Source organism: Alligator sinensis, unplaced genomic scaffold (assembly GCF_000455745.1).
Source record: "Alligator sinensis unplaced genomic scaffold, ASM45574v1 scaffold1550_1, whole genome shotgun sequence".
Taxonomy (NCBI): domain Eukaryota; kingdom Metazoa; phylum Chordata; order Crocodylia; family Alligatoridae; genus Alligator; species Alligator sinensis.
Window position 1 is genome coordinate 246843 of NW_005842885.1, and position 19725 is coordinate 266567.

At 43.0% G+C, this 19725-nt stretch overlaps 1 protein-coding gene across 3 annotated transcripts in view; it reads right to left on the bottom strand.

The window, feature by feature from the left end:
- The window catches only part of APBB2 (amyloid beta precursor protein binding family B member 2), a 290361-nt gene that overhangs the window by 30858 nt on the left and 239778 nt on the right, over nucleotides 1–19725 (bottom strand). The window contains exon 1 of one of the 3 annotated variants that reach the window (XM_025192058.1): nucleotides 4988–5095. The exons of the other annotated variants lie outside the window; for them this stretch is intronic. The gene's annotated coding sequence lies outside the window, so the exon portion shown is untranslated. Of the gene's footprint in view, nucleotides 1–4987; nucleotides 5096–19725 lie in introns of those variants that run through there. 3 annotated transcript variants of the gene reach the window in all.

Below are 19725 nucleotides of genomic sequence, written 5' to 3' on the forward strand. Positions count from 1 at the left end.
AAGATTTGCAACTTTTTAATCAGAGAATTTGCGATTTTTTTTTTTTTTTTTATCAGGGGAAACCAGGATCCCTGATCAGGACATAGAGAGGGCTATCAATACCACTAAGCTATAATTAAAGTGGTTAAAATATGAAATGGCTTATTTTTGCTTTCAATCCATTTTGGTTCCATACAGATATTAGAGTTGTTATCAAATCTACACTGTGCTCAAACAGCTGGGTCTCTACTACACTGAAATTATTAGCAGGTTTAAAGTATTTCATTAATATATATTAAACAACAGGCCTAAGACTTCCTTCCCTCACACTATTCCAAATTGGACGTTTCTTTCTTTTTAAGAAATTGAAAATATAATAGCAGTCTTTGAAAATGTAAATCTCTTCAAATCTATCATAAAATGCATCAACTAATTTTGAATGTATAATTACATGACCTGGACGGATGAAAATGGAGACATGTAGATATTCATTTCTACTGGAAGAAGTTTCTTCCAGTAGAAAGACAGCTTGGGAGTTGGACTGTACAGACATTCCTCCAGTCCCATGGCTAGGGAGCTTCAATCTCCAGTCAGGGAACACTAGACGGACCCCATTATTTGCCAGCCCGTCTTCTCCCTTGCTTGGGAAGGGAGCAAGCCATCAAGTGGCAGTTGGCAGCTGCTGGAAAGCAGTAGCTACCACAGACATCTGGGGAGGATTCTTGTCCTGAAAGAATGCTCTCCTCCCACGTCCCTCCCTATCCTGGCAATCAGCAGAGGAGGGCTCGGTCATGACCCAAATACGGAATCATGGTTCCTTTTGTTTATTCTGATTCCATGAAGCTGGCATTATCTTTGGGACAACATCAGAAAATTACTTTCTTTTGCCCTCACAAGACAGCAATTAAAAAGCCATGACACTTGATAATTTCCTGTGTGTATCAGTTTGGATACTGTTTATGGTTTATACTCTCTCCTCTTCATCAGTCTCTCCTCCCCACCCTGAATTGCTGTAGACTTGTAGCCTTCTGAAGTTTTGCTGACTGGCCCCTCTCCCAACCTTAGAGAAACCTTTAAAGCCAATAAGAAGTAGCCCTACTGTAGTGCATCCCAAACCTCTGCTAAGTAAAGAGGCCTGTCAACTAATTCCTCGGCCTTTAAACTCTCAGGGCTGAGGCATGTCAAAGCACAGTAGCAGCATGACCGGGAACAACTTCAAGACATAGGGATGTGACTGGGTCCTATGAGGCCTGAAAGGGAATAACATAAAACACAAAAAGATAATTGGACTGGGAAAAAATGGAAAAGAGTCCATTCTGAAAGGGACAGAGAGAGCATATTAGACATGAATCTGCCATGCAACATGACTGCAAAAAACCACGAGGTATATTTGGGCCTCAGACAGTGAGGCATCAATGCTCAAAGCAAGTAACTAACAGTCCCTTTTCTACATGCTACCTCTGACCTGATGTGGGATATTGTCTATAATTCTGGACACCTCATTATCTGAAAAGTACAGGCAAAAATAAATTACTCTGCTTTGAAGTATTTCAGGTTAAATCCTCTAATAAAAAATAGCAGGTTTATTTGTTTAAAAATAATGAATATGCCTATGTATTATTTTACTATTATTACATCTGGTCATATTCTGACTTCATAGCCACACGTAATTATCCAAAGCCAGCCACTAGAACACAGTGGATATATCTTTCCACATTTATGAACTGTAATAGTGTTCAATGCAGCAAAGCATGTCTGTAAAATAGTTTAACTTCTTAGTAGCAAAATGCAACAAGACAAATAAAAGAAACAACAGTTTAACCTTCAACTCTAAGTACTTGGAAATCCCTTTCTTTCAATTTAAAATCTTTAATACAATTAAATATATCAGAATACTTTTCCTCAGAGAGTATTTATTGTCCTTAGTTTATCTATTTGGTGTTAGAGAAATAAAATTTGCTTGCTTTTTAAAGAACTAAGCTGCTTTTTTTTCTTTTAAGATGAGAAATTTTCTAATCATGTTTTCCATTGGCTTTAACTTTATTCTTCATTCTGGGGTCAGTGGATGTATACTGTTTTTATATCAAATGAATATGTGTCCCTGTATTTCAGGGGTCTCCTTTCCACCCATATTCATATCAAGTAAAGCTCTTGCTGTATAAATCCTCCATTGACTATGGGGCCAGATTGTGCCATCAATATTTAAGCAAAAGCTTCCACTGCTAGCGATGGGAATTTCTACTGAAAAATTGATGGCTTGATCTGGTTTCATGTTGTTAATTAAGATTTTACAAAGAAATGTTATAAACCTAGTCAAGTTCTATTTTTAAACATAAAATAAATAATAGACATCTGGCACTTAACATATCAAATCAATTTTGTTTTAAACTGAACGGTAAATGAAGTCTATGCTTAAGACCATGGACATCATGGCATTAGTCATACAGGTTGCTCTAAACATTACATCGATATCAATGTGCCAGTGATGCATCTCCTGGGTTTCCCTGTTCTAAAAGTTCCCTAGGTTAATGGCAAAAGAACAAGAGCATAAGATTACTTCAGCAACTCTTCAGGGATCCCCTCAAGTATAATTATTAAATTGCTGAAATTGAATCCAGGACCTCAAATGAAGTGATCAATGTCCTTATAGTCCCTTGCAGCATGCTGTCTGACAACTCCGGTAACTTCACTGGACTAACGAGAGGTTACTTAATTATGTGCACTCCACATGCAGTAGAATAGCACTATTTTGGTCTCCTTAGAAACTCTGCAATTAAAAATGAAAAGACTTTAGGAAGTTTGGCTTGGTAGGGGAGACAAATGAGTTTTGACAGCAGAAAAAGAACTAAACTAGGAATGACACATCACCTTTCTCCACTTCAGCAGCACACTATTTTAGATGGCTGAGTTTTGACTGAAAGATTATCGGATTCAATCATAAAGATACCTGATTTGTAGTGCAGCTATTTTAGAATTTATGTAGGCCTCCATATCACACAAAGCAACCAAAACATTAACTTTGTGTTGGTTTCTCTTCAGACCAACTTCTAATAAATTAAACTGTTAATTACCTCCCAAAACAGAGAAACTAAACTAAATAAATCTTGTGGATATATTCTAATTTAGATTAAATGTTTGATGAACATCTAACATGGATCAGTTTCAACCAAAAATAAGGGTTTCTCAAGCAGCCTCTTAAAGTGTGACAGAGCAAATTCCATGACGATGATGTAGTAAATCCAGGTTAAGCACAAGTAAGGCCTTAAATTAGTGCACTTACTTCAGAATGGCACTAGTAACAAAAAAATCAGAATTGTGGTTGTTATGATGCGTAGTTTGTTATGGTCTTAAACCAAAATAGCTCCAATGGTCGAGTAAGAAACCTTGCTAAACGTTTACACAACAGACTGTAAGAATGCCAAGAATTCTTGGGGTCAAGTCAGTAAACACATCATTTAGTGGTCAAAGCATTAATTTACACAATTTCAATTTCAGTTTGTTCCTCATTAATAATGCTTTCTCGTAATATTTTATACATTTTTAGAGATGGTTATGTTTAGTTATAATGTAACATTTCTTTATTCTGTGTGACTATTGTGATGAAAACTAATTTGTATCATTCACATACTTTAAACCAGTTTTACTATTAGAAAAATTAAAGTTACAGAAATAAAACTACACTCTACTTTCTAACTAAATAATTTCAAATGAGCTTTTTGCCTAAGAGAGGCTCCGGGGATAAATAACAACAAACATCTCCCCCTACACCTCATCAAAGTTATTAAAATGATGTCAACCAAGAAGCAACAGCTAAAACATAATTAAAACTATAGTTTAAGACATTAACCTCTTTGTATGCTTTACCGTGTGAGACCAAAACTCAGCAATGCTTATTATTCTTAACACTAAGAAAAGAAAAAATAGTGGAGACAATAGGGAAAGCAAAGAGATTCCACAACACATTACAGACACAGATGAACAGTGAAGCCACTGATTAAAAGAAAAAGATTAATCAGTTTGTCTTTTCCTCCCCTTCTCCCCACCTAACATTATAATGAGGATTCACAGCTATACGTCAATTAACAAATCAATGAAATTTGCTCTGTTACAAATTCTTCAGGAATACAGATAGGATTAAGCAAGCAGAGATTCCTCACAGAGAACCCATAACATTTAAACCATGAAGTTTCTTCTTCTGTCAAAACAGCCATTAACAGTCACACTTATACTACACATTAGTGTCTATTAAGACATTGATGGGGTTATTTTTCTTTCATCTTTGCAAAATGTCTCTCTCTTTTGGAGCTGTACAAAATTCAAAATCAGAGAGATTCATGAATTAGAAATAAAAATCCCTTGTTTTCAAAGACATACTGAAAAACAGGATAATGGTAAGGATTACCAAAACCATTACATATGCACTATAAATATGCAGAAACACAGAGAGATTTAGGTTATCTTCAGTAAATGAGCTTTCTGCAATTTACAGTTATTGCATCCTTTTGCCCATTAACACAGCACCACCAGTAAAAATGAATTATGCTTGAGCTCTATAAAATAACCTACAGATTTATATAAGTAAATACAATAAACTGAAGCCAGGATAGGAATAGGTAATTCTGAAATAAACACTGACCAAACCATCTATCAAATACCTCAAGGTCTAAACTACTGCTTATCAGTTTACCACTCAAAAAAGCAACATCTGAAGCAGAAGAGGAGGGAATGCAACACATACTTACAACTTAACATACGTTCCAACATTTCTGCTACAAAGCCTTTCTGAAGGTTGCTAAGTGTCAGCTCTTGAGAACAGAATTTTCTGACTTGCCTTTGTCACACTAGAAGCTGTAATTTGCCTTGCAGGCACCCACACAAGATCTTTAAACTAATGGACCTCAGCTCTGAAAAATACAGTGAAAAAAAAAAGGCTACTATTGTGTTTAGGTTGTGGTGTGCATGCATGTGGGGAGGAGGCTGATGGTTTTTTGTTTTTTAAGTTTCTTACCTTTTTATTGCAGCAAACAGGAATTTAATTCCAATCACGTCAGATATAACCACCCAACTCAACACTCTGCCCAGTCCTGTTCTCCTTTAGCATGTATATAGACATCAGATGATGCAAAGTGCTTTTGATTCAGCTATGTACTTGTACTTCAATGACCTGTGCTGAATACCCCCGAGAATGGCAGCTCATTCATTTTGTATCAACTTGAACCAAATCATGTCAGCTCCCACTCTCCTCAGCAGGCCGCCCTCATTCTCTCTTCACTCACTATGCACCGCTGTGCTCATTGGATACAGCTGTGAATGAGTGGGTGTTTTTGCATGAACCAGGCAGGGGTGTGTCTTTTTTCCTCCCTGTTATCACTGTTTTTAACCATTTTTTGTATGCTAAGTACACTTTCGGCTGTTGTAAAGGTCCTTCCACTCCCCCTTTAACAAATCTACATTACTGCAGATATATTTTTATCCTGAAAGTTTCCAAAATTAACTCCAGTCTAGTGCAATGGAAGTAACCTTTTTTTGGAAAGCTGAATACGTAGGGGTTTTATTTTATTTTATTTCAGTTAATTTCTAAACATACAAAGACTGTTTGGAAAAATAGTTTTAAAGGATAAAACATGGAAGAAGAAAACTTTAACAATGCTTTTCATTTCTAAAACACTGTGAACATTTCATTGCCAACTCAGAGCATGGAAGAAGCAAACACAACTCTGTATACATCAATGAAGTTACACCGGCTTATGTTATCATTAATATTCATTTTGACTATAAAAATGTACACTCTAAACAATTTGATTGTCCAAGAAAGGAGTAAGCAATGCTGTATAACAAATATAAAATGTGGTTTTACTCTAAAGTGATAGTAAATGTGACACTGCCCAGCTCTGGGTTTCTTGTCTTTCAGCGAGCTCCCTATTAAATATTCTCAATTTACAAGTAAAAAGACATTTCACACAACTGCTGCCCCTGCAGTCTCAGCCGACCTTTGACAATATGTCTACACCAGTGGTTCTCAAACAGTGTATCATGAAACTCTTTCAAGGGTCCCACAGTACTAGCACCAGTGCTGCCATGATCAGGTGAAATTGGGCATATGGGGCAGACAGATAAGTGACTGCAGTGGGAGTGGATGCTCTTACCTACATTAGGTTTTCCTCCCTTCCCCTATAGCTAAAAGTTTGTAAATGCAGGTAGAAAAGCTTATAGTGGCGCTTTTTGGGAGTAGAGCACAGCCATATCCAGGTTCTGCAAAACCTGCATTTCCTATTTCCAAACTTCCAGACAATGGGGAGGGAGGGACAGGGGGCAGGGCAGGGCGGGGGGTGGAGGGGAAACAGAGCGGAACTGGGAAGGGAAGGGAGCAAAACCTAATGCAGGCAGGAGTGCCCACTTCTGCTGCAGCCACTTCTTCATCTGGCCCTAGCTATCTCTCCTGGAAACAGAGCTGGGTGGTGCAGTTTCATCTGGTTGTGTTGGCAGCCTGGAGATGCAGTAGGTAAACTATGACTTTACAATGTACAGGCAGTCCTCAACTTACAATGTTTTGAGTTACAACGTTTCACACTTACAACATTTATAAATTGACACCCCGTTTCAACTTTCTGATGTCAGTTTCAACTCTACAACGCTTGATCTGAAGACAGGCCACACCAGCAAACAAGTTTGCTGTGTTGCCCATCTCCCTAGAGAACATCTGTCCAAACTTCCTTGGACATCTTCTTTAAGAAAACAGACAAACCTCAGCCAAGACTCCAGAGAAAACTCCATCCAAGAACCCTACAAAAAGTCCAACCAAAAGCCCTTCAAAAAATCCAGCAAAAGTTACCTCAAAGTCCTTCCAAATCAATATGATTGCTATTTACAATATATAATTGATTGAGTACAAAATTCTGCATTATTTTTGGTGAAAATGGGGTATCAGGCCTTGGTTCAGCAACCAATTTTCCATTTATAACATTGTTTCCTATGGGAAAATTGGTTCCAAGTTACAACATTTCGATTTAAGACGTGGTTTTCAGGAACCAATTGTGTCATAAGTCCGAGGACTGCCTATATCTCAACCAGGGAGGCTGCCAAATTCAAAGAAGTTATGGAGGGGTGCCTTGAGTTTAAAAGATTGAGAACCACTGGTCTTTATTGCAGCTGTGAGGTGTGATTGTAGTCTGGGAAGGCATACTCAAACAAGCTAATTCAGCTAGCTTCAGGGTGCAACATGGAATTGGATTTTTTAAATTTAAATCAGATTTTTTGATTTAACCCTTTTTTTTTTTTAAAGATGCTTTAAAAAAAATAAACCTATATAGTTTTAATTTAAGATATGTTAAAGTTCAAAGATATCATCATGGAATAGGGATTATAACTTCTAATTATATACTATAAAAGACAATGTATTCATGTAACCTTTTTAGAAAAGTTCTATATATAGGTCACAACAGGCCATGGACTATATTAGGGGCCCGATTTTCCCTCTATAGATTAGTAAAGATTAAAGAAAACCACTCTACCCAATGGGACTCAGTAGTGCTCAGTCTAGAACAGAGTTTCTCAACCCGTGGGTCACAAGAATATATGAAAGGGTTGCGAACAAACTTTAAAAATGGATTCTCCCTTAAAGGAGAAAAATGTGGGAAACTATGGCTTTTCCCTTGCAGGCTGGGAGAGTTCCAGCTTGGGGCCCCCCCGCCCCACACACCCAAATCCTGCCCTGCATTCTGGGGGGCTGGGGGCATGGGGCAGTGGATCGGGTGTGAAGGGCACTGGGTCAGGACTGGCTATTGAGGTTTACAAATGGGTCCTGGTACAAAAAAGTTTGAGAACCACTGGTCTAGAAGGTCGCATTAAGCATCTCTGTGATCCTTAGTTTCAGTTCTCAAACTGGATTTGTGTCTCCAGCAATATAGGCAGACAAAGTTCTTTGGGTAGATGTGATATCTTTTATTAGACCACGGGTTTTCAATCTTTTTAAAGGAGTATACCCTTTCTGGGTACAATTCTAGTTGGCGGGTGGGGGGGAAGGGAGCATGGCAGCTAGATGTGAAGCCAGGTGGGGAAGCGGGGGGCTTGCATGTGGCAGTGCAGGGTGGTGGATGGTGGCAGCGCAGAGGAGAGCCGCTGCCCTCCCCTCCCCCCCCACTCCTGGGAGGTAGCGGCGCAGGGTGGTGGCACTCGTTCCCAACCACCTGTGCATACCCCCCAGCCCCTTTCTGCGTACCCCCGGTTGACAACCCCTGCATTAGACCAACTAAATAGTTGCAAAAACTGTTCTTTGCAAGCTTTGGGGCACAAATGCCCTTCATCAGGCATAGGGAGAGTCTGTTGTCTCCAGAGATAACATCCTTGCTAACAGCACTACATGGAGATGAGAGATAACAGACCTGATTACCTACCCATCCACACTATTGCCTGTCTGTAAGTTTATGTACACAGATTCAAGCCCTTAACTCTTTCTTAAAGTTTCAAGAAGTTGAATGAATACAGGATTGTTGGGGTGGAGTAGATCTGGGCAAAGAGGAGGAGTCTGGAAATAAATGCAAGGAGGGAGGGGCAGCAGAAACAAGAGGGACATTTTGAGCAGAATATTGTTGAAATTGCAAAATACTTCCATAACAACCACTTTGCAGCAGCTGCTCTGAAGAAAGCAGGAGGAATCAAACTAACTCTCCCACAAGACGTGCAATGGAACTCAGAAGTGGACTTTATATTGAGAACTGGCCTAATCTGATGACAATTTGCAAACAAAATCATGACAAAATAGATGGAATTGTCATAGCCAAAGTTACCAACATTGGGCTAAAGAGAAACACAGAATGTATGCTGACTATCCTAAAGGCCATTTCGGTAGCCCTGAACAAAGGTTATATCAAACAAAAAGAATGCACTTTTGTAGAAAATAATGATTAAATCGAGGCTTCCTGACCAGTGATTTAAATCAAATCCATCCTGGTTAGCTTAGTTAAAGCTAGCATAGGTATGCCTACCTATATTGTAATCACATTTCCTGCTCACAGTGCACATATGCTCTGAAAGTATTAATAGCATGATTCTTTCTTTTCCTGTACATCTTTACCAAGCTTGGGAGTTGGAGGGGGTGGAAATCAAATGAAGCATTTGTGATACTTCTTTGCACTCACTGTTTTCCACAGATTTTTTACTGCACAATGGGTTGGAATTTAATAAATAATTCTATTGATAATGCCCAAGAAGAAAGATCCAAATCTCTTCTAGGTGGTTTGGAACATGTACAGCTAAAGGGAATACAAAGTAATATAATTCTGACACTAATGTAAATGCATAGGATTTGAAAGTGTTGGCATACAAAGGCAGTCATATAAGAAGGTCTAATTTTTATAGATGTTTTCAAAGCAGAACTGTCTTCTAAGGAACTTGTTAAATTCTTGTAGGAGCACCAGAAGTACCATTATGCAATTATGGTTTGTATTCATAGTATCTTATTTAAATTGAATGTGAACATAAAAACATACCGTATTTTCTCATATACAATATGCTCCCCCTCTCCTCCACCCAAATGCTGGAAAATACAGGGTATATTATATGCAAAAGATATGGTACAGAGCAGTTCCTGCTGGTTACTGGGCAAAAATGAAAGTAAAATCTGCACAAAACTCAAAAGGAGCAGAACAACGAGCAGGCTTGGTTCCCTACTGTTGCTACTCAACTTTTTCTTCTTCTTCATTTTGTCTTACAAAAACAAGTTGCATACATTATTCCAGGATGTGTTGTATGTGAGAAAATATGGTAATCTGAGGACCCTCCCCCCTGCTTTCTTCCCAAGCTGTTCTCCTGTTGGTATAGCCTATTCCATTTTCAGCAACCAAAATACAATAGGATATGATGGTTTTCCAACTGAATGCATGACCATATGTACTCACAAAGACAATTTTAGACACTGATTTAAATGGATGCTAAAGACAGAGTCAAGCTAAACTTGCCCAGAAAATGTCAGAGGCAAGGATTTTCATTGTACATATTTGGTCCAATAAAGGAGATCACCCTAAGAAATCCTTGCCTCTCACATAACCCATTTCAAAACTAACACCCACATAGAAAAGCAAAAGCACTTTGCTTCAGAAGGCTGACTGGTATAACAAACAACATGAGACCATCTAATATCAGATTCAGAGGACCAGCCTACTTAATTTCACAATAAGCTGTGTGAAAATGAAGCTATCATACCTGTCATCTGTTACACTCTTAAATAAAAAAACCTGATGTGATTCAATTTTCTCTTGCATTTAAACTGGATTTATCTGCATTTAAATAGTTCCATTATCTTACCTCATGGCTGCTTAGCAGCTACAGATCAATTTCATTTTGTTTGATTAGACTGTTGTAAGAATTACATGTGAACTTACCAAAAGCATTTCCATATTGTTTGCTCCTTCAGGAGTGAACAAGACATTATACTATAGCACCAGCAAAGCAACTATGAATTTGATAAGGGAAAAAGTGTGTCATACATTGCAGTACTATGCATGCCAAAAGTTCAAACAATTGAGAGAGTCAGACTCCCCGCTCCTATCCCCAATATTTGAGAATTTATTTTTTAAATAATATGCTTTTGTTTTATATTTTGAATTTTGGGGCAGGGCTGTGGAACACAACTTTGGAATTCCATCTGTGCCATGTGCTGAGAAAAAATATTTTTTTATTTTTTAGATTTATCTGCTACCCTATCCAAAGAAGGCACGGTCTGGTTTTTGGTCCATGCCCAGTGCCACTCAGGCTATCGGTTGTGGGCATGCACCAGACTGCTCTAGCAACAACTACATGACATTACCAGCATGCTGGTTGGACATTAGAAAGAACGTCTTCACAGTACGGGTTGCCAGAATCTGGAATGGGCTTCCAAGGGAGGTGGTGCTTTCCCCTACCTTGGGGGTCTTCAAGAGGAGACTGGACAAGCACAAAGCTGGGGTTGTCTGACCCCAGCACACTTTCCTGCCCAGGGCAGGGGGTTGGACTCTGTGACCTAGTGGGGTTCCCTTCTGACCCTAACATCTATGAATCTATGCAGAACAGATAGGAAGGGCATGTTTTCTGAGTGGGCACTCTCTAACACTGCTCAACATAGTGGAGGCATGCCCTTGAATTTCTCTGACAGTCTCTGCGTGTGGGGGTTCAACAACTAGGTTCACCATCTCTCCCAGATTTATAGTCAGAGCTGATTTTGCCCCTGACTGCAAGAGCTCACACTGGTACAGCTGCCTTCCCTTTCCCAACCCAAATCAGATTCTCCTCCCTAATCCACATATCAATTCAATCCTCTCCGTCTGCTCATGCATACAGGTTATTTCTGTTCCTCTATCAGCTCATGAGGTTCTTCACCTCTGCTGTCACACGTCTTTGGGAAGAGGGTATTGTAGAAGTTCTTCCTCCCTTTCTGATGAGGACGATGCAAAGCAGGGAGGGGAGAAGCAGAGGGACCGTCCTGCTGTTCCCAGAGGAAAAACAACTCTGAGCTACTAGGCGGTTTCCATTCCCTCCTCCCAGCTCTCCTCTCCTTTGAGAATAACATAGGATCTTACCAGGAGAAAGAGAGTGAGTTGTGCTTGCTTCCCACAGAAGCCCTGATTGGTTTCTCTCCCCCAAGAGGCAGGAAAATGGGGAAGGCAGACAATCAGAGGGGGTTTCACTACTATCATGGCTGAAGTCCCTAACTGCCAAAAACAGTGAGAGTTGGTAACACGCAAAGTGATTTGAAATTAAACTCTAATCCCATGCTGATTTTCGTAAATAGTACAGATGAATTTACCAGTTTGGCAAGTATGATCTGCAACTGATGGCTGTAGTACTTCCAAGCCTCTGCAATAACAACCAAGCTTCCAGCCCCAAAACATTACAAAACTGAATCTAAAAAACACTGAGTTTTTAAAAAGGCGATTCTCGGTCAGGGTGCCATGTTAAAAGGATCTCAAGGCATCCAGCATAAGGGTGACATGCTGTGCCACACAGTATTAGCACTGTTAGGTGTGCAAACACCCACACAATTCACAAAATAAACCCAGAGTTTTCAAATAGGAATCCCTAATGTCAAAAGCAATCTGACTTGTTGAGCTCTTTTTGAGTTCTTTGCAACAGAATTGCTCTATTTATTCTTCCAAAGTCAAAAAATGAGTGAAAGGCAAGGGCTGTCATTTTCTGAGAGGTGCCCTGAGTCTGAAAACGTTAAAAACCACTATTTTAAAAGATACATTTTAGGTTCTTTTATATTAGGGGTGGGCAAAACGCGGCCCACGGACCAGATGCGGCCGACCAGGCCATTCCATCTGGCCCATGGGACCCCTAAAAAATTTAGAAAAGTAATATTTATCTGCCCCTGGCTGCCTGTCATGCAGCCCTTGAAGGCTTGCCAAAACTCAGTAAGCAGTCCTCCGCCCAAAATAATTGTCCACCCCTATTTTATATACTGCTGTTTTCTGAGTCTTTAGCATTAGCTTGATTCACATACAAGCTTTTCTCTAAAACCATGATGGCTTAGAAACCTTTTTTATTTTGTGCCAATAAAAGCTGGGATTCTCACAAGGACACCTGCCTTCAAGAGCATGGCTTTTAAGAAAAGACAGTGATACTACAAGACTTGCAGTAAAATTTATGGAAGGTGGCAACACTCAGTGTCTGCAACTCACGGCTTTAATACATGCCCCCTCCTTCTGCACTTGCCACTACTAAGCATATGAATAAGACAAGCAAAGATAAATTTACCAAGTCACTGTCAGGATCCCTGAGTCTCAGACCTAGGTCTTCCAGGCTTATGGGCAGGCCTGGGCTGCAGTACCACTAAATAGCCCAGCCTGGGCCTTCCTGTGAGTTTCCCAGTAGGGGACCATGTAACCCAGAGAAACCAATGAAAGCCACAAGGCCTTAATGAGAAGGCTATAAAAATCCTATCACTGTCCAAGGTACATGTCCTAGAAACAGTGTTTGTAGCTTTGTTATTTGGGACCTTCCTGCCTGGCTCTTGTCCCACCTCTGCCTAAGACCTTCCTGTCCTGCCTCCAGCCTTGTTCCTGCCTTGGGCCTTTAGGCTTTGTTCCTATCTCACTCCTGCCTTGGAACCCAGTACCTTGCTCCTGCCTACAGAATTGCATGTTTTGGACTCTCTGGCTCCTAACTTCTGGCCTAGCCTCGACCACAGACCCATCTGAACCCCCAGGCTAGGGAGAGACATTTCACATAAACTGGTTTAAGTGATCAGACACTGATTTAAACCTGTAACAGAACAGACATTCAATGCACATAAACCGGTTTCAAAATGGCCGAAACTGGCTTGAGATAAATCTGGCTGAACATAGTATCAGACTTAACAGATATGGCACAAACTGGTTTATGCAATGTTTGTCCCACACCCCTTCCTGGTTTAACTTAAACCAGAGGCCCCCAGCATCCCGGCATGCTCTCTGGGCTCAGCTTTCTGCTCCAGCTCAGCCAGGTTGGCCCTGCTCCCCAGCCAGAGCAGGGACAGGCAGGGGTCTAGCCAGAGAAAGGTTTAATCCTCCTGAGCTGGGTGTGCCAAGTGCTCCCCCATTGCTGCTGCAGCAGCAGGGCACCATGGCCCCTGAGACAGAGCGGGCAGGGAGGAGGGTTAGGTCTCCCCTCTACCCACACTGGCAGCCAGGTCTGCCTGCTGTCGCTGCCGCGCTTACTCCTTGCAGCAGAATAAGCACCCTGCTGTCCCCTCCACTGGATGCTGCCCCGAGCACAGAGCAAGTGGTGGCTGCGGCCAGGCCGGGCAGAGCTGGTTGCAGTGCCCTGGGGGCAGAGTGGGGAATAACCCCGCTCCCTGTCCACACCCCCTTCCCCCCCCACCCCCAAAGAGGCCCTGCAGGCAGCGCCTGGCTCTGATCCCACCCCCACCCAGCCACTGGAGCAGCAAGGGAGAGAGACCGTGATGGGTAGCAGCCCCCATCACTGTTTCCCCAAGCATGAACCCCTTCCTGGCGGGGAGCTGTGCTGTGGTCAAAGGAAGCTGCTGAGGAGCGCTGTGGCACTGCGGGGGCTGGGAGGGCTCTGGCCCTCTCTGGACCCTGGTGCTGCCATGCGCAGCCTGCCACAGCTCTGCCAGCTCTACAGTGCAGCACCCCCGCCGGGAAGGGGCTCATGCTCCCCAACATTATGACAAGGGCTGCTGCCCCCATCAAAGGCCCTGCCTCCTCCTGCCACAGCGGCAGGGTGGAGGCATGGCCAGATATCGGCGGGCAGGGATGGGGGTTATTCCTCCTCCCTTGGCATCTGGCACAGGGAGCTTATTCCGCTGCAGGGAATGAGTGCGGCGGTGACAGAGGGACGACCTGGCGGGGGTAGAGGGGAGACTAAATGTCTTCCCTGCCCCACTCTGCCTCAGGGGCCATGGTGCCCCGCTGCTGCAGCAATGAGGGGGAAGCGCCCAGCAGACCCAGCTTGGGTCCCTGCCAGTGGCACAGGGAGGGAAAAATTAAATACCTCTGGCCAATTCAGCCCAGACTAGCCAGGGTCCCCTGCAGCACACTTCCCTGCAGGCGAGGGCATGCTCTAGCGCTCCCCCCAGCGCCTGGCCTGAGCAACTGCAGGCATGTGCTTGCAGTTCCTCAGTCCAGAGACAGTGTTTGTCCTGTTACAAACCGGTTCAACCCAGGCAGGTTAGACTAACTTGTGTAGCCTGGGTGTACACGGGTTTGTACTTCCCTCTCCAATTGAGGGAATTATTGGCAGGTCAGTGTGCTGTGGAGGGACACAACAGCCCAGCAGCAGCCTCCGTCCCCTATAAAGTTAGGTCCAGGCAATCAATTACTTAACTATACACAGATTTATTATTACAACAAAACCATTAAAGGGTAAGTACATAGATTTTATATATAAATATATGTACAAATTTACAAAAGAATAAACCCTATTTTATACAACCCCCCCCTTATCATTTAAAATACAGATGAACAATAGAACAAACCAGACCAAAGGATATTGATTGGGCAACCTTATAACTCTATTCATATACAGACTATGTAAGGAACAATCCACAAATATAATCAGCAGTCCTCAGACTACCTGGGTACCCTCCAGGGCAGGGGCCCCACTCCCAAGGTACCACCATAGGAAGAGAGGTGGGAGGAAAGACAATGGAGAGGAAGACCCCAAAGACTCCTAAGCTTCCCCGCTATCACCCAGGAGCCGCCCACGGCCCCTTCACGACCCTCGGGGGGGCGGGGGGGGGTCCCTTCCCCTGTGGGGACCCTCTTTCCAGGGTAACTTACTACCCCACAGTCCCAGAGGGTTGCCTCTTGTTCTCCAGGTCAAGCTCTGTCCCCACCGGGTTTTCCTGCCACCTGACTCTGCTGCTGCCATCCTGGCTTAGGGCCACAGGCACCACTGTGTGTAGTGGGCACTTCGCCTTATGCTAGGGGTTGGAGGCCTGGACAGCCTTGTGCAGCACTGGGGCTCGTTCTGTTCCCGGACCCGCTGCGCAGCGTCGTCTGCACTGAGCTGCTGCCCTGTGACAGCCGCTGTAGACCCGAGCCACCTCAAGCAGCTCCCAGGGTCTCTCATCCGCCATGCACTACTTCCTGCACCGAGCTCCCAGCCTTGTTCTGGGGGTTGCAGACCCGAGCTGCCTCACGCAGTTCCAGGGCCTGGACACCGTGTGATGTGCTGCACACCAAAAACCTAACTGCTGAAGCCATGCCATGCTCCCTGCTGCTGGAAGTCTTCAGGGGCTCTTCCTGGGCTACTGCTGAGCCCTGCTGAGCAGCTCTCCTCAGCTCTTCTAAGCCCCGCTCTTCTCTCTTCTCTGTCCCCGATGCATCTGCCCCTTGTGCTGGGCATGCAGCTCCTTTTATATGCTCCAGGGCTCCGCCCCTGAAGTCTTCTGGACCTGACAGTTTGCAGTCTTCAATCAGGTCCAGGGGAGCTCTTCTCCCCCTTTCCTCAGGAAAGGGGCGTGATTTTATTTCTCTTGCTGCCTCCTGATTGGCTGATGGGCTCCACCAATCAAAACAGCAGGATCTCAAGCCTGGGACTCAACCCAAGCTCTGAAAGGTAAGCCTGCTACACTTGCAAAGGTTGAATCAATTCAGGCTCCAGCTTTTTGAATGTCTGCCCTAGCCCCAGTGTGGTATCTCAGACTGAAATCTGGTACTGTGACCCTCAGTTTTAGCATCTGGACGTCCAGTATGGTTGACCCTTGGCTTTTGAACCCTGACCCCCCACATCTGGGTTGTGACAGTCGCAAGGCCCTCACTACAGGAAACCCTCGCTATTCCCGGTTCGGCATTCGCGGTTTCAAATATTCGCAAATGCCAAACCCACATCTTAAATACACTTACAGGAGCTCCTCGGGAGCTCCGTTCTTGCCACTACTGGGCTCCTGCTGTCGCTAGCGCATCCATGCCCGCCCCTTGCCCCCCAGCTGCCAGGGGCACTGAGCTCACGACGTTCATGAACATAGTGCTGTATTTGTGGATTTCACCACTCATGGGGATCTCCAGAATGTATCCCCCACGAATAGCGAGGGTCGCCTGTACTCATTAAACTAAAGCATTAGCATAGTGACCAAAACACTGAAAGTACGACTGGAGAGACTTTGTAGCATAGCATACCTAAGAGAATCCACATAAAACAAGCCTGCAGCAGATAGCAGATCTTATTCTCTGCTGGGTTCCAACTATTTTGCTCTACTCTGATAGCATAAAGATCAGAAGCAACTGCCTGATTTTTTTCTGAAGTTGGTGAGCTTGGCTGGTCCACAGCTAACATAGCCAGCTCCCACATCAATAAGAACACCCCCATTTTTTGTAGGCAAAGTAGGTTTGGTCATACCAGAGGTACAGACTGAGAACCCTTTGCTTTAGCTCTCCCCAGCTAGCATATGATCTCTAGTGGGTCCCCACCTGAGATATAATACCTCAATGTTGATGTAACCTGGCTGCAGTTAGGGCTGAACCAGGAAGATAATCAAGGTATAGATATTTGGCACAGCAGCATCTGCACATTGGCCAAAAATGACCTTTCTTGCAAACTTTCTAGTTATAGAACTGTGATTAATAAGGCAGCCCTTAATTAGGTAAAATAAATTATCTACTTCCCCACTGAACAAAGAAAACTAGGAATGCAGCCACATTTCCTACAATGAATTGGACCAATATAGCTCTGTTGCACAGAAAATGTTAATAAACAACTGAAAATAAAGGTGATTGCTCTAAAAGTAAGTACAAAATATCACACCACTGCAGGTTTAGAGTTTGGCAATACAGTAGTTGGCTCAAACAAATAAAGAATTGTAACTGGAACAAAAAAACCCTACATTTCTGGAAACTGAGCAAGGAAATTCTGTAAAACTGTAGGGGTTTCACAAAGACATTACCAAATAAAAGGTCATATTGTGTTGGGAGATTTAGAACAACTGCTGTGTTTTAATCTGTTTGAATATTGAGACATTCAGAGCTACTTAATCTTTAGCTTACAAAGTGCAAGGATCAGCGATTTTTTACTAATAAGGGCCATAGCTTGTGACCCAACTGGAGCTGTGGGTCACTGTTCACCTCTGGCTACTCCAGTGATAGTGAGCAGAGGCTGCAGCGAGGAGGAGCAGCCCTCCACCCAGGCTGAAACAAGTGACTGGAGCAGCCAGAAGTGATTGGCCTGCAGTTAATAAAACATGAACCAGATCAAACTAATCAAATTCTTAGTAAAATGAGAGCCAGAACAGACCTTCACAGACTGGATCCAATCTCTTTGTTAGCTGGATCCGAGTGCCAGGCTGAAGGTTACTGACCCCTGGCTTAGAATATTTTAATAGGCGGGGTAGGGGGACATTCTATAAAAAATATATTGTGACACAACATGTTGCTGCTACAGGTCCAGGCTCAGCTCTTCAGATTTAAAGTAGATGTAAATGGATACTTCAAGGTATGGATGCACTCAGATTAACAGCAATTTCAAAAAGGGAGCAGCTGGTATTATTTAAATGTTATGCATGGATGAGCTGGAAAAAATACAGATGTCGCAAAACTGCTCCAGCTTTAACACTGCTTCATCCAGTGTTCTTCCTTTTTTGGGCTATGGAAAACTTGAGGGAGAATACATGAGAGGACAAAAGAAGGGAGTGGCTGATGCTGAGAATCTAGGTATGGCAGAAAAACTTTATAAATTAGGAAGGTTTTGCAGCATTTCACAAAGATTGGCCAACACTGGATTTGTCTATTGTGGTCTGAACATTCACTCTATAGATGGCTCCCTTAAGGCAGCTCCCAAACACCTGCTTCCAGGCTTTGAGATCTGTGTTGCCCCAGTAAGGCACAACTGTCTGAATAGCAGATAGAGATAGAGTCTCTAATGTAACCAAAACTAATCCATTTATTGTATTTGAATATTAAGACCCAGATCTTAATGATGAGGCTTGTGATGTGGAGACAACATTTATTTATCTATAAATTGCTGCTTTTATAAAGAGCTACTTAAAGAACCAAAAGTCTTGCTACTGCCCTTGCAAGGGTCTGGGGCAGGGGCAGGCAATTATTTTGGGCGGAGGGCCGCTTACTGAGTTTTGGCAAGACATCGAGGGCCGCATGACAGGCAGCCCATGGCAGATTAATATTAATTTTCTAAAATTTTTAGGGGCCCCACGGGCCGGATAGAATGGCTTGATGTGCTGCATCTGGCCTGCGGGCCACATTTTGCCCACCCCTGGTCTGGGGCCTAACTTTGTTTGACAGAGGGCATGTATATCCATGTTCCAGCATGGAGGGGCTGCTTTAATTAGAGTGGCTCAGCATCACATGTATTCAGTGTCCAGCACTTCAAAATGGCAGCAGGAAGCTCATTTAATGAGCTTTAGTTAAAGTGCCCTTGCTGCCATTTTGAAATGTGGGGACACTGAGTACACATGATGTGGAGGTTGCTGGGGTGCGCTAATTAGCATGCTCCAGCACACTCACAGCAGATTCAACTAACTGAGTCTGCTCTGACGCGTGCTAATTAGCACACCGGAGCAGAGGTCTGTCAAGTGCATAGGTGCCCAAAGTGTCCAGAAAGTGTCTCATCCTAAGAGATAGTCTGCCACACCAGGAAGTTCCTGCTGTTTGTTGCCTCACCAACCTGTCTCCTGGGACTTCCTGGATACTCTGTTTTAGAAGAATTTACTGCATCTCACAGTCAGCCATGAATCTAGAAAACTCTATATTCTGCCTTCCAAAAACATGGTGAATGTTTTATTTGGGGATATACTGTATTCAAGAAAATATTGTACGTTTCAGGTGGCAGTTAAATATTTAAATGCATTATTGGTAGAGGATCTAACCATATCGTTCTGCTGTTACACAGTTTCTCCCCTTAACATGTATACTTCAGTATGAGCAACAACCCTACAATCAGCCTGCCATTTATTCACTCATTTACGCTGTGTGATAGTTCTAGACTCCTCTCTCTATATGTCTCCATTTAGAACTTTTACAATCCATCCTTCTTTTGAAGCCCATTTCTTTTTCCTGCACCATGCTCTTCTTAGTGTCTTTCTCCCTTTGATGAATCTACTTTGCTAAAAAATCCCCCTCTGCCGTGATGCTTTTAGTTTGTCTGCAAGCCAACTATATTTCACCTCAGAACTATGGCTCCACGAGCCAAGATTCTCTTTAAACCTATACTTCATTCTGAGATGTCATTCACTACAGTGGCCCTACCTGTAAAATTGCATACTTATCCAGAAGCAAGTTTTAACACATTTCCTTTGATTACAACAATTTTTGTAGGGAA